This window comes from Lactuca saligna, chromosome 9 (assembly GCF_052625555.1).
Source record: "Lactuca saligna cultivar CGN05327 chromosome 9, ASM5262555v1, whole genome shotgun sequence".
In the NCBI taxonomy this organism is placed as follows: domain Eukaryota; kingdom Viridiplantae; phylum Streptophyta; class Magnoliopsida; order Asterales; family Asteraceae; genus Lactuca; species Lactuca saligna.
The window spans coordinates 173,723,889-173,746,636 of record NC_136425.1 but is presented as its reverse complement, the minus strand read 5'-3'; the positions used below and the strand labels follow the sequence as shown (position 1 = coordinate 173,746,636).

Sequence of the window (22,748 nt, the reverse complement as noted above, 5' to 3'; positions counted from 1 at the left end):
GGAACATAATAAGTGCTAAACATCTCTCGGAACTGATCCCATGAAACCGCAGCCCTCTGAGCATCCGAATATGACCCCGTAGTCAATCTCCACCAACACTTCACCCCAAGCCTCAACAGGTTCAGAGCATCTCATAGCAACAATCGGGTCTTGAACTCCATCAAAGGTAGGGGGCTTCGTATTATCGAAGTCCCGATACTGGAAACCTCTACCAGCTCCTCCCCCTGTCGCTGCTACAGCCGCTGTAGCCGCCGCGACAGCCGTCTCTGCGAGAGCTGCATAACGCTCATCAAAATACTCCACCATGGCGGTCTTGATCGACCCAAACAGTTCCGGCAGCTCAGACCGGAACAACGCAGCACCCTCATCGTGCAGGATCTCACGTATCCTAGCATCCAACTCGCCTGTGCTCAACTGACCAACAACCTCGGGCAGTACAGACCCGCCCTGACCTCCCTCTCCTGCTCCCGATCCCGACCCGAATCCACTCCCAGCATGCCTTGTGACCACCATACTGAAAAATACCACAATATCTCAGATACTTCCCACTAACCCGGGAACCAACTCTCAACCCAACCCTAGAGGTCATGGTTTCCCTGATATGCATATAGGTCCTGTGCTTTAAGTAGTACGGGCCCATACTACCTTCCACACCTACCCATATTTGTATGAAGTACTACCACAACACCCTAGTGGCAAATATACATAGCAAGCGCTCAATCCTCGCTCCTATAGGAACACTGAAAATCTCATACAGAAGGAAACCCTAGGCTAGCAGGAATCATAAAACAAGCAACATTATCATGAAATCCTGAAGATCCCTAGCCTAGTACTAGCATGCTGTTCTGTCAAAGCTCGAAAATAACTATCATGCATGGTATTTTGGGGTTATTTACTGGCTCCGGCTGATCGTACCTCTGCGTCCTCCTTTTACTTAATTTGAAAACCTTTTTAAATTCTCTTTTAAAAACTCTCCCTGATTTGAGACTGGATTCACACGAATGTTCCTCCAATTCACTCAAACCAAGGCTCTGATACTAACTTGTAACACTCTAAAAATTCAAGTCAATTTAAACTTTTCAAAAACAACCCATTTTAATAATGTTATTACAAAAGGTTTTCAATACATTTATTATCAGAGTATTCCCAGAACCATATCATAGACATAAACACGAGGAGCGGTACGATCATGCCTTTGCCTTACCACAGTCTCCTGAAGAACCTGAAAAATATTAAACCACAATTGTGAGCCCGAAAGCTTAGTGAGATACCCCCAAAATACCAACTTTATATACCACACACATAACATGCTATATCATATCGAATCACAGAACAACCATGCATATCGGGTCTACTGTGTGACTGGTCCTCCGTATCGAGCCTTCAGTCCACCTGGTCCACCCTCCGAGTCTAGTCATGTCCCTCGAGTCTGCAGTATGGTTAGTTCACCCGCACCGGGCCTTCAACCCACCTAGTCCACTCTCTGAGTCTACCGTATGACTAGTCTGCCCGCATCGGGCCTTCAGTCGGCCTAATCCACTCTCCGAGCCTCGGCACGTCTGGTCCGCCCTCGTGGGGCCTACAACCTATCCGGACCGCTCGCTTGGCCTTCGGAATAACCAGTCCGCCCTGGGTATGTTGGCCTACAGCACAAAGCAGGTCACACCTCAACCCAACCCCAGTCAAACAACCATGTGCACATAAACATACAATCATATAGCAATTCACATTCAATCAGACTGATCTAGCAGATCACATAACATATCATACTCTAAGCAGGATACCGACCTAACTGGTCACTAGCATAGCATCACCCTATATACCAGGATATAGACCTTAACCAGGTCTCTAACGAATACCATCCTAACTACCAAGATGCAAACATAGTAAAACAACAACATAACAATAATACCCGAATTACAATCCGATAAAGGGCCGGCCTTGGTGCCTTAGAACCTGTTGATATAGTGAGGATAACTCACCTTGCAACTGCTGACTAAAAAGATAAGATCATGCTGCTCCAATCTCCGACACGAACTTCACACCTGATAAAGCCGAAAGACTAAACCCAATAAATACCACAAAATACCAAAATTCCCTTAGAAGTCAACTGGTCAACTCTTGGTTAAAGTCAAAGTCAAAGTCAAAGTCAACCTCCTGACTGGCTCTACTCGCCGAGTCTCTCAACTCTGAAAATCCTATATCAACTCACTGAGTCATCCCTTGACTCACCGATTCTTAGCTTAACCAGAAAAGGCTAGGACCTCAAGATCAGACTCGCCGAGTCCAAGGCTATCTTCAACCAACTCGCCGAGTTGTTCTTCAAACTCGTTGAGTTCCTGCCCGCCTTCAAGCAACTCACCAAGTACACCCTTGTGACTCGCCGAGTACCACTTGCTCTTAACCCATACAGAGGATTTCCAAGCCATGCAGGGGTTCCAATCCATAGATCTACTCTTCCACAAGCTATTCCTTATGTAAAGTTGCAAACTTTACGTGAATCCAAAGAGATCTAAGCATAATATACTATAGGGCTAGGGTTTGGGACAAAAGAACTTCACCAGCAACTCTTGGGCATAGACTTTATGGCTTTCTGGATCATTAACAACCTAGATCTGAGGTATCAACCTCAGATCTTACACCAAACTTGAGATGGACCTCATACATACCACAAAAACCCCATAGTTGATTGATTTAGATGCACAAAAGCTCAAACAGCAGATTATTACCTCATATGAAAGCTCCAACTGAAGAATAAGCTAAATCTCTACAAAGCTCCTTGCTCCAACCTTCTTGTTCTTCAATTCCCTTCCAAGATTTCCTCCTTCAAGGCTCTAAATGCTCTCCAACTCTCTCACAACCGAAAGCTAGGGTTTATGGACTTCAAAGGAGAGTAAAGAGGCTGGGGATAGGGTTTTATGTTCATTATATAGGGCTAAATCCCCGAGATTAGGGTTTTCTCCATACAGCACCAACTCGCCGAGTTGGTCACTTATCACTCGACCAGCATCGCGACCCTACTCACTGAGTCCACCCATGGACTCGCCGAGTTTCCCTTTCACATTTTCACTTTGAACCCCGAACTTGCACTCCTGAACTCGAGATGTTACATGGATTTTCGCGACATCTTAGAGGAAATGACGAGACTCGATGAATCACATAGATGCACTCGGCGAGTCGGGTCAACATGGACTATTGACTTGAGTGTTGACTTCTGTTGACTTTAGGGTTTTGGTTAAGACGGGGATTATAGGGACCATGGAGGGGTAAAATGGTCTTTTACCTATTTCAAGAGCTTGAGAGAGAAAATAACTTAGGGTCGTGTCTTAAGTGTTAGTTAAAAATAATTATCCTATGTGTTAGGCGGAGCCTAGTTCGAGATTCTTGTACGAGGTTATTTGTTTGCTTGCTTACGAGGTGAGCCTTCTCACTATACTTACCTAGAGTGTTAATCTATGGTGACCGAAGGGTCTTATGTGCTTATATTGAGTATTGTGATATAATGCATTATGTCTTTGTGATTTATGCTGTGTATTATCCTAAACATACTGAGTTAGGACTAGAGGGTCCACCTGAATTGTGAGACCGGAGGGTCCCACTGAGACATATTGACCGGAGGGTCTTATTTGAGTATATCTATGAGAGGCTAATGAGATATATGTGGTGTTTTGGAGAACTCACTAAGTTTCGTGCTTACCGTGTTATTTGTTATGTGTTTCAGGTACTTCTCAAGATCACAGAAAGGCATCAGCTTAATTGAACACACACGAGTTAGAGATACGTTTTGGAGGATCCTGGATTGTGTTTTAAACAATTTATGAACATGTGTTTTGATAACTTGATATTTGGGGATTTTTTATGGTTGTGCTAATGAAATTAATGTGATTTTTAAATGAAAATTTTGTTTGAAAATTTACGGTGTTACAAATTTTTACTGTGATTTTTGGGGCATTATACGACTATGACTTTTTTTTTTTTTTTTAATTGATTCTTTTTAAATAGTTCCCACTTATTAACTTATCATTTTTTAATAGTAGTACTAGTTTGGTTAATTACTTTTTTTTTTCTTTTCTCGTACTAGATAAATAATTTCTCGGCAACATGTTATTATTTTAAATTTATAAAACACTAAGAAAAAAGCAAGTAAAGGAAATGAAAACATATAATTGTGAACTTGTGATGTTGAATCATTTTTCAGCAACAAGGATAATGAATTTTGAATCGTTTTATAGACTTTAACAACAAGGATTTCAAAAAGCATGATGTTAAAATTTCATGTTATCTATAGAAAATCAGATAGAAAACACATAAATTAACTTCTTTAAAAAAAAACTAACATGAATGAAGTAAAGGATAATAATAAAAATATTGCAATTTACACTAATCTCAAATCAGATTAATACGAATCATAAATCAGAGTTGGTGAGGCTACCTAAATTTTGATTAATACGAATACAAGATCGATTTTCTTCATGGTTGCATGAAATCATATTACCAAAATTGATGTATTAAGATAGATTGAAAGTAGAGATCCAAAAAAAGAAATTTAAATCAGATATCAGAAGGTTGCATGAAAAAATTAAAATCAATTTATTATTAATCGGTTTTTTCTATTACCATTGAAAAAAATCAGAATTGGTTCATAAAATCATTCAATTGATGGTGGAGAGAGGTTTAATTTGATAACTATTCCAGAAAAATCGTATGTCACTTAGGCTTATCTACTAATTTTGTTATGGCTTTATTTTATTTCACTTTCAACTCGGCCATCATACATGATGTATCATGTGTTTTTCTATACTACCATGAAATAAAAGGGATAATGACTTAAAAGAGTAATGTATTTTTCGATTTGTACATATTTGGTCATTGAATTTTTTTCGTCTGTATTTACTCCTTCAACTTGTTAAACTATACAAATTCAGTCCTTATGACCGGTTACTCTAGGTTAGCAGAAAAAACATGACTTAATAGGGCAATATATTTTTCATTTTGTACATATTTAATCCTTAATATTTTTGTACACATTTAGTCTTTAATATATATATATATATATATATATATATATATATATATATATATATATATATATATATATATATATATATATATATATATAAATCATTTTTCTTTTTGTACTTATTCAGTAGTTATAAATGATTTCATTAAGTTTTTCTCACGACATCGTACGTATTACAATCATTGATGATTGTTTGGGGTTGTTGATGCTTATGTCCATCGCGATCTAGAATGCTTGGTTGCGTAGGTCTTATGGTTCGGCTTACGTTTTGTGTTCTGAACGACTTAACTTTTTCGTACGATATAATATTTTAACGATATTTATATCTATGTGTTCGTTTTTTGAGTCTACTACAACTTTCGTTAAGATTACTTTCGTTAAAATGTAATATACTTTTATTTACGATTTTATAAAAAAAAAAACATTCATACATGCATTCATAAAAAAACGTACGGATATAAAGATCGTAAGTAAAAATATATTATATTTAATGGGAGTAATCTAAACGTAAGTTGTAGTAGACTAAAATACGAACGTATGGATATAAAGATCATTAAAACCTGAGATCGTATGAAGAAGTTATAACGTTTTGAACACATGACTTAAGCAACCAAGCAGTCGAAATCGCGATGGACATAAGCATCAAAAGCCCCAAAACATCTCATTAATAATTCTCACACGTAAGATGTCGTGAGAAAAAAAGCTAAAGAAATCATTCATAAATACTGAATGAGTACAAAAACAAAAATGATTTATTTTACAAAAAAAAATAGTAATCACTAAATGTGTACAAAAATACCAAGGACTAAACGTGTACAAAATACGAAATATATTACCTTATTAATTCATTTTTGCCGGCTAACCTGGAGTAGCCAGTCATAAGGATTTGAATGTATACAATTTAATAAGGTTAAAAAGATAAATATAGATTAAGAAAAAACCCAATAACCAAATATATACAAATAAAAAAATATATTACGAATTCGTTATGGCAAAATAAAAACCCATGTCCACTCCCTTACTAGTAAAGTAAAAGTGGCACTTAAAAGGAACATGGTATGCAATTTGGTGCTTAAAATGATATTATAGATTGGACGAATTCTAACAGGTGTTTGGAAGCCGGCTGACCAATTCGATCTCCAGAATCGGCATAACATTCATATTAATACACTTATGTGAAAAACAAACCTCAATTTCTAGCGCGTAATATTGTTTTCAATGTGTTAGACGGCAATATTTAAAAATAATTTATTTTTAAATAGTTGCAAAAGGAGAACGTAAACATGCAATATAACAACAGAATCAAGAACCATGAAGCAACAAATTATCTCTATATATATCCACAAACAGGTTCTTTCACCACCCAAAACCATCTCAACTGTCGCGTTTATATCTTTTTGTTGTTCCTTATCAAATTCTTATAAGAAATGTCGAATAAACTCTTTCTATTGAGTTTTGTAGCTTTAACTTTTAGCTACCTGGTCTTAGCCCACGAGCCTAGCCCCCTCCAGGATTTTTGTGTAGCCGATCCCAACTACCCAGGTATTTTAATATTCTAATCATTGTTACATATTAATTCTCTATGCTCTTAATTTAAATCATTTTCATGTAACAAAAGATTGTACTTAACATGCAGTGAAAGTAAACGGTGTGACATGCAAGAACCCGATGCAAGTTCAGGCAAAAGATTTTTTCTTTAGTGGGCTACACCTCATGGGTAACACATTACACATCGAACCAATTGGGGTCAAAGGTGACCCCAGTATTTGTGACTCAATTAAACACTATGGGCATCTCGATGGTTCGGATTGACTATGCACCATGGGGACTTAATGTTAAAAAACTACAAGCTCATTTTTCCCAACATCTTCATTTCTTATATCATTAGAGGACAAAGAAACAGAAGGTTTTCAAGAACTTACAAAAAAACCTCACTACATAAAACTTATTCTACTCTCACAACAAAACACTCAAACCCTAATCTAAAAGATTATCAAATATGAACAATCGAGACATAACAAACCAGAATATGAACAATGATCAGAAAAATACAACATATCTAGTTCTCGATCTATGTAATCTGTAATAACCCTAACAAACGAAGCTTACAGAAGAAACTTGCATCGGAGAGAAGAATAAGATGAAAAATATCTCGACTAACTGATCTCTTCCCACTCTCTCTCTTCTTTTATATCTCACCTGTATAAAACGGATCTAATAACCCGACCCAGTTTTTAGGTCCGCGCCTTTTTCCTTTTTCACACCTGCAATCACTTATACAATATGTATACATATACATATAAAAATAAATATAAGATTGTACTTTAACTCATAATATTTTCAACATCCCCCCTCAATCGAAATATTTATTTTCCACTTTTAAAAACATCAACAACACCCATTTTCTTAATTAAAAAGTCATGCTGTTTTATAGTTAAGGATTTTGTTAAAATGTCTGCAGTTTGTTCAGAAGAACAAATTTTAACCATTTGTATCACTCCATTAGAAATTTTTTCTCTAATAAAATGCAAATCAATTTCAAAATGTTTTGTTCTCTCATGAAACACAAGGTTTAAAGCCAATTTGATAGTTGACTCATTATCACAAAAAACTGAAACATGAGTTAAATCTTTAATTTCTAATTCAAACAAAATTTTTAAAATCCAAACTATTTAACAAGTAATAGACCCTAAAGCTCTATATTCAGCTTCAGTAGAGGATCTAGAAACAGTAGACTGTTTCTTACTTTTCCAGGAAATTAGACAGTTATTAAAATAAATCAAATATCCAGACACTGATTTCCTTGTAATCAATCACTTAGCCCAGTTAGCATCTACATACCATTTAAGCTCAAACTTATCAGATTTGGTTATAACTACTCCTCTTCCAGGACTGTTTTTTAGATATCTTAAAAGTCTAAAAGCAAGTTTAAGATGAGACCTTTTAGGTCTATGCATGAACTGACTAAGTACCTGGATAGCATATGAAATATCTGGCCTAGTAATTGTCAAATATATCAATTTACCAATAAGTTTCTGAAACTCAGTTTTATTACCTAACAGTGGATTTTCATTTTCCTTTCCATTTCCATCAGCTTTTATCAAAAAATTTGCTTCCAATGGAGTATTTACAGGTTTACACCCAAGCATACCATACTCATGTAACAATTCTAAACAATATTTTCTTTGATTTAAACACAAACCATCATTAAATTTTATTACCTCAATTCCCAAAAAATATTTTAAAATTCCAAGATCTTTAATTAAGAATTGAGTTTTCATAAATTCCTTAACTTTCTGTAATTCATGCTCACAACTTCCAGTCAAAATAATATCATCTACATATACAAGCAAAACAGTTAATGACCCTTCAAATTTCCTTACAAATAACGAATAATCACTTATACTTTGCTTAAAACCAAACATAAACAGGGAAGAACAAAGTTTTTCATTCCACTTTCTAGGAGCTTGTTTTAGACCATACAAAGATTTTGTAAGTTTACAAACTCTAGAATCACCAACAGAAAAATATCCAGGAGGAAGAGACATATAAACATCTTCAGTTTAGTCACCATATAAGAATGCATTATTAATATTTAACTGATACAAAGGCCAAGAATTTTGTACAGATAATGAAACAATTATTCTAACAGTCACAATTTTTGCAACAGGAGAGAAAGTTTCTTCAAAATCAATTCCTTCCCTTTGATTATATCCTTTAGCTACTAAACGAGCCTTATATCTTTCTACTTCACCATTAGACTTGTATTTAATTTTAAATACCCACTTACAGCCTATTGGTTTTCTGTTCTTAGGTAAACATGTAATTTCCCAGGTATTATTTCTATGGAGAGCTTCCATCTCTTCATTCATAGCTTTAACCCAATTCGGATCAGTTAAAGCTTCCTTATAATCTTTAGGCTCAACAGTTTTATTTAAATTTGAAATAAAGCATTTAGTATTATTGTCTAAAGAAGAATAATTAACAGTCCTTTCTATTCCATATTTATACTTGCCTTCAACAACATAATCTGAAAACTTAACAGGCATATGAGACTCACGTCTAGACCTAGAAGACCCTAAAGACTGTTCAACAAAAGGGATTAAAGGTAACTGACCACTTTCCTCAGAAATGTTAGAAGAAGAAGGAACAAAATCACCAGAAGGAGGCACAACTGCCTCGCCACTACGATTAATATCATTATCAGAAATGATATCATCCAGGTGAATGGCTGCATCAGTACCATCCAGTTGTGATTCTACTCTCAGCTCATCAAGATTAATAGAATCATTTAAGTATTCATTAGTATCAAACTCATCATAGGAAAATGGATCATTAGGGCCAAAATCAGAAAAAATTTTGTCAACATTAGTTGACTTCAGTTTAAATGGAAAAACAGATTCATAAAATTTCACATCCCTGGACATAAAAGAAGTATTAGTATCAAGACTAAGAAGTTTATAAGCTTTTTTATCAGAAGAATAACCTAGTAAAACACATTTTTCAGCACGTTCAGAAAACTTATCAGAAACATTTTGTTTAACAGCAAAACAAAGACAACCAAAAACTCTCAAATAATCAAACACAGGTGTTCTTTTATAAACAAATTCATAAGGAGATAATCCATTTAAAACTGATGTAGGCATTCTATTTATTAAAAAAAACTGCAGTTAACACAGCATCTCCCCAATATTTTACAGGAACAGCTGACTGAAACAAAAGTGACCTTGCAACATTAAGAATGTGTCTGTGCTTCCTTTCCACAACTCCATTTTGTTGTGGAGTGTAAGCACAGGAAGTCTGATGAATAATACCTTTTTCAACACAAAAGTATTTCATTTGATTATTCACAAACTCAGTACCATTATCAGACCTCACAACCTTAATACTAACATTAAACTGATTTAGTAAAATATTCACAAAAGTCTTAAAACAATCAAAAACTTCACTTTTAGATTTTAAAAGAAAAACCCAAGTAGCCCTTGAGAAATCATCCACAATAGTCAGAAAAAACTTGAACCCTTCTACAGAGGATAGTCTATAGGGACCCCAAACATCTAAGTGAATTAGTTCACCCAACTGAGTTGAACTATGTTGACTAGGAGAGAAGGACTCCCTAGTCTGTTTAGCCCTATGACAGACTTCACAAGGAGGAAGAGAATCATTTCCTAGATTCAATTTATCTTTCAAAATATTTAAAGCCTGATTAGCTGGATGACCTAATCTACTATGCCACATTAGCTTCGAAACACAACACTTAGGATTAGTTAGATTTACTGAATTAACTGAAGGAACATGATCTAGATAATATAACCCCCCAGATTCTCTACCATTCTCCACCATCTTCTTTGATAGTGAATCCTGAATTTTACAATTATGTTCAGAGAAAACAACTTCACATCCATTATCCTTACACAATTTTGATGGGTTATGGTCATAAGACATCCTATGTGCTCATACAAACCCTAATGCTTGGATCTAGGTTTCTCTATTGTACATGCTTTGAATCCAAGACTATAAACCCTAATTCTAGCATACATATAATCATATTAACATGAGAATAAGTTTATAGTGTTACCTTGATTGTTATGTAGCAATAACAATCCCAATTCCACCTTGGATTGACTTTGGAATGCTTAGAGTCACAAGTGTCACTCCTCTAATGGCTCACAAACACCATAAGCAAGTGGAGAAGGTATAAAGAGAGAGGTGAGAGATTAGAATTCGTATCTAGGATCTCTTGGGAAGGGATACACGAATTCATGACCCTAGGGGTGTTTATATAGTGTAGAGATAGGGTTTCAGTCATTATCCTTATCTAGTTGATTATCCATTAAGCAACCAATAAGATAATCCTTGAATCCTTATCATACTTGAATTCTAAGGCTTTCCAACCTTAAATTCGTCCACCATATAAATAAGATAATCCTTACCTTATTTTGTAACTATCACATAATTACAAATCAGCCCCTCTAGTTTAATTAATTACATTTGATCACAAAACTAATTCTTAATTAATTATTGACCAATATTAATTAAACAAATATGATTTCTCCTTTAATATATTATTCTTATAACATATTAATAAATCATATTATCCTCTCTCTCTTTATTCATTTCTCCAATCAAGTTGCTTTGGTGAAGGCAACCCAAAAGGACCATGCACCATCGGGTCAAGTACATACCAAAATAGTTATGGACTTAGACACTAATCCAACAGTCTCCCACTTGGATAAGTCTAACAACTATTCTGCGTATGACTTCAGATCCCGATCTGCAATCGTAGCTTTCCAAAGCCGCTGTCAACTCTGATCATATCAGATACGCGTATCCTTAGATAAGGGATCATATATTCCTCCATTCTTGATATCGTATGATTTCAAAGCATTCTCTTTGTACTATATCTCGATTTCCGATTTATGACGACAGACTAACTGAACAAATCAAATTAGTCCTAGCCCGGCCGAGCATTTACGTATGTCATCACTAAACCATCGAGGGGCCCAAAGATATCGCTTCTATCCTACCTTGGATAAAAGGAACGGATAAACTTTGATACAATGCTTGCTTGCACTCACTAACCAAATCACACACAACAATATGTTTTATCACACCAAGTTACTAGTGCGTTTACATATTATCAATGTGCAACCGATTAGCAAGATACAACTCACACATCTCGGTTTCAAGAATATAAGATGTTATCGTCTCACTAATCACTCGAGATAGTGATCCAAGTGAGCGTGGGTTTAATCCAATGCTCAAATCATATTCATAAGCACTCATGAACATTGCAGCAAACATTTGCTTATGTCTAATACTCTTTTAGACAATCCACACACCAATTCCCAACAGTCTTCATTCATATCTACTTCCAACATATGAACGACTGTGGCCCGTTTGAATAATTCGATTATTCTTAATAAACTCAATTATTCTGGAAATCAAAACATGCAAAGTGAAACACAAGAATAATACTAATCCCATATGGCCTCAAACCTTTGAGTATAAACAAAACACGTTTTATTTATCACCATATCGATTACTCATTATTTGTCGTTTCGGGTAATCAACTTCTTACTTGAATTCCAACACTTGTCCCATGCTCCTAGCATGCACACAATGTTTACCTATGGTTCTTACTTTTGTGAAATAGACAAATTGAACACGTTTCCAATCCTTCTCATTTTACAACTCTAAATCCATTTTCTTAAGTGTAAGAATATCAAATTCTTGTTACTTATAGAATCTACTAGATTCTAACACTTTATGCAACGATCCTTTTGTAATGTCACTGCACCAAAGTCTCAAAGACTATTGCCAATGATATTACAAAGTCCTCTATCGGAGATTGTTACAAGACAATTCCTTAGATACGATGTCTCTCACTCAAAGTACATTCCTTTGAACATCCTTTTGCATAAAGGTTTCTAATCTAGTCATAGATTTTCAATATTTACTTCCCAATATGGACACGCTTCCATATTTTCCATATGACAACTCATTCTTAATAGAATCTTATCTATTCGTAATGATGTCGATATTGTCTATCCAATATGGAAACACTTCCATAATTTCCAATACTATACTTCCAACTACTCACAAGCGACCAATCCTCGTCGAACTTTGGATTGTCCTTTGATAGTTGTTTAATTATTTTAGTCAAAACCAATTCTAGTCCCTTTTCCCTCTAAATGCACTATACATTTGGAAAATTTTAGAATGGTCAAACATTAAAGCATTTGCAATCGATCCTATACCCAAAGTGTATGGGACACAACGCACAATGTTTTATTTGCTATGTTCTCAAAATTCGAATTGCGAAGAGGAATGTCGTAATTACAATCGAAATTTTAAGAACACACTATGTACCTTTGACTAAATTTATCAACATTTCGCAACCTAATCCTTTAGATTTGAAATGAAGCATAATATTCTCTCCCTTAATTATAGCAAAACAACCTTTCGACTCTTACAACTTTGCAAAGTATGACTCTTGTTTTCTATAATTAATATTGCCAACTATGCAATACGTGCCTTAATAATCATACAATCATAACATTTATGCTCCCACTATCATGATGATTATTATAAAACATAACACTTATGCTCCCACTAGCTTCGACATGTATTCATAAACATCTTAACTTTCAGAAAAACAATACTTATTGAATTTCTTAAGTTCATGTTTCTAATACTTAGTGCTTTGATAATCTTTTATCAAGGCTTCTTGAACTTATACACTTTTGCCTTAGATAGTTCATATGTGTGTCTAAACAATTAAGACTAATTGCCAAACCTCACAATTCAAATTATGGAAAGGGATGTCGTAACCATGATTGAATTCGAGAATGCAATTTTACAATCACTATCTTTAAAATCTATCTTAGTGAAAGCATTTTCTCACAATCATTTTCATGAAGGAGGAAATCTTATGACACTTAGATTTAAACGGTGTATGTGTTCCTATCCATGTGAATTTGTTAAAAACCAAAGTTTACGACAAATTCAAACTCATATGGATCGAACTTTCTTAATCTTGATTTCTTGCCTTATGGTAGCACAGCTGCCCACTACGTCTTCCAAGTAGTTAAGTAGCTCACCTTTTCCTATCAATGTACTTTCCATTGATCAAGGTCCTTGCCTTTTATGCATTCAAATGAGAACTCATAGGACTCACATGCATAATTAACTCGATTGGATTGGCACGTAAACAAAATAATGTCTTCACGATAGGTTGTAAACCTCAACTCGTGTGCTAGTGATGATCGATAAGGCTTATTTGATTTGTTCTTGAAACTTTTCAAGACTATTAAGACTCCCACTGACTCCTTGACATATACGATTCTCTTATCAAAACATTTTTTGATAAACAAATATTCAAGAGTTAGTGTAGCTTATATCAAAACAAAACACTTCATAATTTTGGTCTTAGTTGGTCTTTGTCGTATCCAAGACATCACAACTTTCCACAATTGATGAATGTTATAAACCTTCTTAATACTATTCACTCAATGTCACAGTCTTGACTTTAAGACTTGTTTTGGAATGAAGTATGATTGACTTCTTGATTTGACCATTTCTTCAATCTTTGATTCCTCTTCTTGGACATACAATTGTACCAAGACTCACTTAGAGGATCAATTGAGATATGCTTCTTAATCATTAAGACCTATCATAAAGCATAAAAGCTACTCTCCCTTCTTCTTAGAATGGAGAAACTCTTATCTTTCTGCCTACTTGATTCTTCTTATTCGTTTTGCTATTGATCTAAACCCTTTAATCAATTCAAAATTACACTTAATCTTGTAAGTGTAATCATATTTACTAAGCCTTTAGTAAATCATGACGAATATCTTTGTTACTCTTATGGTGAACTCGATCAATACACAACTTTGTGTACTCGATCTCCTAGTCCTTTACTTGACACTTTGTCAACGAATTAGTCTAATTTCCAAAATATGAAATTTCTCAGTCATCATGCAACCAAGTTGCGTGATTCCAAGTTTCTGTCCAATTGAAACTTGGGCGATGAGAAACTCTCCCTATTTGGTAAATTCTTGACATTTCCATAAATAACATAACTAAGAATCATATCCATTCGTTGTAGAAATATGCAAACATCAATTTTCATAACAATTTCATTGCAAGGAAGAAAACAAATAAATAAGTCAAACAAAATTTGTTTTATTTATAAAAGCAGCGGAAAAACATTTGTCCTTACAATGCAAAATCTATTGAAAACTATGTAAAAAGAAAATTTCTAACAACTCTATCATAACTATCTAAGCTCAAAATCCAATCTTCAAGTCCATGAGATCGAGATCTATCTCTTATGATTAGATTCATCTTGCTTTCTTATCAAGCTTCCTTTCTTTTCACCGATCCTTCAAAACATTCAAATGCAATCTTATCACATCATGTATTAAGAATCAATGAATAGGAACTTAATGGAGTTAGATAGTGGATTCTTACCTAAAGCATAGTCATACTTTTGACTCTCCCATCTCTTAGATCTCTTAGGTAAATAGGGCAACTTCGTCTCCAATGCCCCTTCTCTTGGCAATAAAAGCAAATTGACTCCTTTGGAACAACACATGGAACTACTTCAGACATTGTCTTTCTCTTATGATCAAACTTTTCGATCATTGCATGTCTTTCATTGCCATTGTCTATATCCATAGAGGTCTTGAAGGCAGATTCACCAATCAACTTTGCTTTTCTATTGCGCCAAACCATTGTTGATTCAGCAGCAATAAGCATGTAGGTGAGATCTATAAGGGTCACGTCGCGGTTCATCATATAGTACTTTCTTACGAACTCACTATATGAGTTAGGAAGTGACTGAAGAACCCAATCAACAGCCATTTCCTCACAGACAACGGATCCCAACAGTGTGACTTCATCCCTAAGACGTGTGCACACAGCGACTTTCCTTCTTTATGTTTACTTGCCAAAAGGGCTTGAGTGATATTGAACCTTTCAATTTTACAATCTTGTGGGTTAGGGAGAATAATTGGAGGAGGAGCATGATTTCTTGTTCCTCGATCGAATCGTGGAATACCATCTTCATGTGGAATACTTGTTCCACGGGATTTGAGAAGACCATAGTTGTCGAACTTTGACATCGGGAGAAAAAACGAATTCAAGTTAGTTGATTGATTGAGTCCTTGGTAAATCACCCAAATGAAATTCCAAGGCTAGAACCCAACACAATATCCTACAACTCGGGAGAGGGATGCCGTAACCCAAATCGCAGAACATTTGAAGGTAAGTGAATGACGATTCACTAATTTCCACCATGAAAAACGAAAAAGAAATTTAAGTTTTAAATCTATGAAAACTCCTAGATCCTTTGAGATTCATTGAACATTTCAATGACATGTTTAAATCTCGATATGCCCCTCTTGTTTGTGACTGGGATGCCGAGGATCACAAAGCGGGTGTGAATAACCATGCAAACTACATGGTGCCCTCACATGTTACAATCACCTATTCGATGTGTCGGTAAACCAGACACGCTCCACCGAACTATGACAAACATTGAGTCACCCTTTGCTACCTTTGCTTAGAACCATTTAGTGTGCCGGTAAACCACACACGCTCCACTAACGTCTTCGCAAGGGCACAAAGTGTAATTTCATGGAATTGCATCAATTCACTTTTGCCTAAGTAACTAAGATTGGGAATTTGAAAAACATTTAGTTACTTTGTATTTCATTATACTTATAATGGAAGGTTTCGTCCTATCCTACCCGTTCAGCTAACAACCCTCCACTAGTCAAGAGTGCGGTGGGTAAGAGTGGATACCCATTCAATCGCCATTTTATAGGCAATTTCCTTAAACACCCCTTATAGACCAGCTTCGTGAATGAGGCCTACTAACGGTAAGACTGACTTTTACTCATACATATATATAATGTTAGACTTTTAATGTTTATATATAGTATAGGGTGTATTTTATACTTTTAAAATATTATATGGTTAACTTTAACAATTACACTTTTAATTCAATAAAAAAAGTTAACCTAAACCTTTATGGATTTATTAAATCTCTTTTAATTATACTCCTTAATTAATTAATAAAACCATAAGGGTGTGATTTGAACTTTTCAAAACATTACTAGAGTTTTAGAATTTAACATTTCTAATTAAACTTTTAATCAACTTTTAAATTCCAAAACTTGAGGGCAAGTTTTGAAACCTTTTTTCAAAACATTAGGGTTTTAACTATTTAAATTTCAAAACAACAAAACTTTTGGGGTTCAAATTTAAACTATAAAACCTAAAGGGATAAATTGAAACTATTTCACAAGATAATTCAAATCTAAATTACAAATAATCAAACTTTATCTAATAAAACAAGTGATTATCTAAATTTTGACAATTATCTTCTATTTAGGTAAGGATAATCACATAATAATGAAAAAATTCGGATTTTATCACAAAAGCAAGTTTATGGTAATTATCCAAAACCAAAACAGGAAGAAAATCGCGAATCGGAGCTGTCAGACCCTTTGACTCGTCGAGTCTGGACCTGGACTCGTCGAGTACAGCTGACTCGGCGAGTTCACCAAGTGACTCGGCGAGTCAAACATTCAGAAACTCAAAAAATCGATTTTCAGTGCTTATTTCGATCAAATATGCATCAATACAATTGAAACCAATCTAGGCTCTGATACCACTGTTGGGTTTTGGTCATAAGACATCCTATGTGCTCATACAAACCCTAATGCTTGGATCTAGGTTTCTCTATTGTACATGCTTTGAATCCAAGACTATAAACCCTAATTCTAGCATACATATAATCATATTAACATGAGAATAAGTTTATAGTGTTACCTTGATTGTTATGTAGCAATAACAATCCCAATTCCACCTTGGATTGACTTTGGAATGCTTAGAGTCACAAGTGTCACTCCTCTAATGGCTCACAAACACCATAAGCAAGTGGAGAAGGTATAAAGAGAGAGGTGAGAGATTAGAATTCGTATCTAGGACCTCTTGGGAAGGGATACACGAATTCATGACCCTAGGGGTGTTTATATAGTGTAGAGATAGGGTTTCAGTCATTATCCTTATCTAGTTGATTATCCATTAAGCAACCAATAAGATAATCCTTGAATCCTTATCATACTCGAATTCTAAGGCTTTCCAACCTTAAATTCGTCCACCATATAAATAAGATAATCCTTACCTTATTTTGTAACTATCACATAATTAAAAATCAGCCCCTCTAGTTTAATTAATTACATTTGATCACAAAACTAATTCTTAATTAATTATTGACCAATATTAATTAAACAAATATGATTTCTCCTTTAATATATTATTCTTATAACATATTAATAAATCATATTATCCTCTCTCTCTTTATTCATTTCTCCAATCAAGTTGCTTTGGTGAAGGCAACCCAAAAGGACCATGCACCATCGGGTCAAGTACATACCAAAATAGTTATGGACTTAGACACTAATCCAACAAATTTATGTACAGACAAAAGGTTAACACTAAAGTCTGGCACAGCAAAAACATCAAATAAAGTAAGATTAGAAGACAGTTGAACATTCCCAATCTTATTTATTTTTGCAGAAGAACCATTTGGATGTTTTACAAGTAGATTTAGTTTAGACACATCCACAGTGTCGTGGAGTTGTGATTCTGAGCCTAATCATATGTTGATTTGCTCCAGAATCAATAATCCAACTTTGAGATTTATTTGGAATAACACAAGAGTTAAAACAATATGTTGTTGTACCTGCCATATTTACAGCAGCAGGTACATCCTCACTACCAGAACTCTCATTTATAAGACGAAGAAACTTTGAATATTGTTCACTAGTAAGATAATGACATTCACTACCAGACTCAGAAGCAACCACAGAGCTGCTGTTAGGACCAACAGAAGAAGAATTCACAGAAGTAGATTTGTTTTGATTATTATTTCCATTTCTTTGTTTAAAATCCTTAGGATATCCAATCAATTTAAAACACTTTTCTATTGTATGACCTTTAAGATTACAATGCTTACACTGTAATCCTTGATTTCTAAATCTATTCTGACCTTGACCTCTTTTAAAATCATTAACCTTACTATTAAAAACAGACACTTGAGGTTTTGAAGAACTAACAGAACTCAAAGACCCATTCTTTTGAAGAGACTCTTCTCTAGAGAGAATTGAGAAAGCAGTTTTAACAGTAGGTAATGGCTCCATTAAAAGAATGTGACTTTTAACTTGATTATATACATCATCAAGACCACTTAAAAATTGCATTAATTTCATCATTTTAGAATGATCATTTAGTTTATTTGCAGCCTCACAAACACATTCAGACAAAGTAGTCAAGCCATCAAACTCTTTCCATAAAGAATCAAGTTTATTATAATAGTCTGAAAGAGAAGAACCACTTTGTTTTAAAGTGTTTATTTGCTGATGAATATTAAAAATTACAGAACCATCAGCCTTATTATAGGTTTCAAACAACTCATCCCAAATATCTTTAGCATTATCAGAATAAACATGACTAGCATATATTGCTTCAGATATAGATCCTAATAACCAATTACACACAACAGCATTCACACGTTCCCATTTAGATTTTTTTGTTTCATCAGTTTTTTCAAGAACAATAGTTCCATCCACAAAACCTAGTTTATTTCTAGCTTTAAGACCTCTAGTCATTGCACTACGCCATAAACGAAAATTTTCATTACCAGTCAACTTGATAGTTATTATGGAAGTGACTGCATTATCAGATGGATGTATGTATAAGGGATCATCAAAGTCAACTAAAGAATCCTTTGGGACACCACTTCCCTCAGGTATATCTCCAGCCATAACAAATCACAAAAAACAATACCAATTAAACAGCCAAGAACAAACTCGAACAGGTAAAGAACAAAAAACAACACTTGTGTTGGCTTAAAGTCCAGATGGTCACCACAGTTTGTCGGGGCCCAAGACAACCAAAGCACAAGGTGAACAAAGGCAAAAAACAATCAGCAATCTTCAGACAACAACTAACTGATGTACCAGATCTTGTACATCTATAACCAAACAAGAGAAAGGGAACAAGAAACCCTCACAGTGCTTTAAGGCAAGTTATTTGTTTATGAAGAAATCGACTCCCTGAATCTTTTACTCAACGGGTTTATCGGTGATGAAATCCGACCCCAAAGAGAAGATTAGAGGGATTAATCGATAACTGATACTTGTGACTTCCAGTTCCACTCAGATCTTAGCACCAGCAGGAACCTCAATCTGCAAAAACAACAAAAAATTCTCGCAGTACCAGGATCTAAAAGAATATAAAGAAAAAAGAAAGAAACCCTAAGTCTAATACAGAGTAGCTCAAAACGAGGTTAATCGAAGAACAAAAAATCTAACCTCATAACATCGATGACTCAAATCATAGTCACGAACACCAGAAGATGCGTCAAGAACAACGAGACGACGAGCCTTAAGCTCTGATACCATGTTAAAAAACTACAAGCTCATTTTTCCCAACATCTTCATTTCTTATATCATTAGAGGACAAAGAAACAGAAGGTTTTCAAGAACTTACATAAAAACCTCACTACATAAAACCTATTCTACTCTCACAACAAAACACTCAAACCCTAATCTAAAAGATTATCAAATATGAACAATCGAGACATAACAAACCAGAATATGAACAATGATCAGAAAAATACAACATATCTAGTTCTCGATCTATGTAATCTGTAATAACCCTAACAAACGAAGCTTACAGAAGAAACTTGCATCAGAGAGAAGAATAAGATGAAAAATATCTCGACTAACTGATCTCTTCCCACTCTCTCTCTTCTTTTATATCTCACCTGTATAAAACGGATCTAATAACCCGACCCAGTTTTTAGGTCCGCGCCTTTTTCCTTTTTCACACCTGCAATCACTTATACAATATGTATACATATACATATAAAAATAAATATAAGATTGTACTTTAACTCATAATATTTTCAACACTTAATCCTCCTCACACTCACCCAAGAGCCACTGAGATTCTCACTGGTCTTGAAGGGACACTACAAGTTGGATTTGTAACTTCTAATCCTGATAACCGATTTATCACAAAGGTACTTCAAAAGGGTGATGTTTTCGTGTTCCCTGTGGGGCTTGTTCATTTCCAGCGCAATGTTGGTAATGGATATGCTGTGGTTATTGCTGCATTAAGCAGTCAAAACCCAGGTGCCATAACAATTGGGAATGCTGTTTTCGGTGCAAATCCTGCAATTCCAGGGGACATTCTTGCCAAGGCGTTTCAAGTGGATAAGACTATGGTGGATCAGCTACAAGCAAAGTTCTAGAGTTTCAAAGATTGTAAAGACAGAAGGATATGATTAGAGTTGTTTAGCTCGTGTGATTATTGCTTGGGTTCATTCAAAATTAATTGTGTGCGGTTTTCTTTTCGATTCTAATTCGTTCTTTGAAAAAAAAAAAGATCATTGATATTTATTCACGTACACTACATGTTTTATTGGGGATAATGTCATAAAAAATCTTAAGTTGGGATTAAAATGTCTGTTTACCCTTCAACAGATTTTTGGTTTGTTTATGCCGCAAACTTGTTATTTTTTTTGTCGGTTTGCTCTTTTTACCTGTAATAGTAGGTTTCCAGGTTACCATGAATTATTTTTTTCAAAAAAACCCTTAAGATTATCAACATATAAAATATATATATATATATATATATATATATATATATATATATATATATATATATATATATATTAAAAAATTTGTTAAACTAAATAGTTTTTAAAATATAGAGTAAATTACTGAAATCGTCCATGTGGTTTGATCAAAATTACACATTTGGTCCCTAACTTTTTTTCTGCACTCGGATCGTCCATGTGGTTTGATTTTGTTGCGTTTTTCGTCCCTATGGTTTGATAAAAATTGCATGTTTGGTCCCTAATTTTATGTATGTAAGGGATGAAAAATGCAACAAAATCAAACCATAAGGACGAAAAACGCAACAAAATCAAATCACAGGGACAATCCGAGTGCAAAAAAAAAAGTTAGGGACCAAACGTGTAATTTTGACCAAACCACAGGGATGATTTCAGTAATTTACTCTAAAATATAAATGTCAAAAGTTTATATCAAACTAATATAAGTTTTATTGTATTTATATTATGAAATAAAACTGAAACATATTTTTAGCTATATGTACGATAAATTTTATATTTGTTCGATATAAACTATTTATATTTAAATTTTAAAAAATTTACCTAGTTTTATAAAAATTTAAATATATTCCTTAATTAATACTTACACTTTTCAAAACAAAATTAAAAAATGTTTGTTAATTAATAACTAATTATGCTAGAATAGACAAATATATGTATATTTTATATGTTTAAAATTTTTATGTTATTTTTGATGCATAAAATGTTTATGATATTTTTAAAAAAAATGATAATATTATTATTTTATTAAACATATAAAAAAATATAATACATTATTATTTTTGAAATACAAACCATTTAAACATATAAAATATTTTTCTTTTCATTTTAAAAAAATTAATTGAATGTAATTAATGTCATATTATTCATATGTTTAACTATTTTAGCATAATTAATTATTAACTAATAGATGTTTTTTAATTTTGATTTTAAAAGTTTAAGTAGTAATTAAGGAATAAATTCAAATTTTGATAAAATTAGGTAAATTTTTTAAAATTTAACTATAAAAAATTATATCAAATCAATATAAAATTTACCATACGTAAAGCCAAAAATATATTTCTGTTTTGGTTTCATAATATAAGTTTAGTAAAACTTATATTAGTTTTATATAAATTTTTGACATTTTATTTTTAAAAAACTATTTAATTTTCTCAAAATTTGAATATGTATTTATATTTTATATGTTTATAATCTTAAGGGGTTTTTGCAAAATATTTATAAACTTAAGGGTTTTTTCGCAAAAAATAATTAATGGTAACCTGGAAACCTGCTATTACATGTAAAAGGGCAAAACTGACAAAAAAAATGACTAGATTGCGGTATAAACGAACCAAAAATCTATTGAATGGTGAAGCCAACATTTTCTGTCAAACTTAAGGCTTTTTATGATATTATCCCTGTGTTGTTGGTTTAATACGAACGATAATTGTTATATTTTAAGCTTTACTGACAACAAAATATTACCTGTACGTAGATGAAGAAGTTTATGATCTTAAATCTGTCCTAGAT

At 33.9% G+C, this 22,748-nt stretch overlaps 1 pseudogene; it reads left to right on the top strand.

Moving 5' to 3' along the window:
- Positions 1-6,447: 6,447 nt before the first annotated feature.
- Positions 6,448-20,852, top strand: LOC145015296 (putative germin-like protein 2-1; annotated as a pseudogene).
- Positions 20,853-22,748: the final 1,896 nt, after the last annotated feature.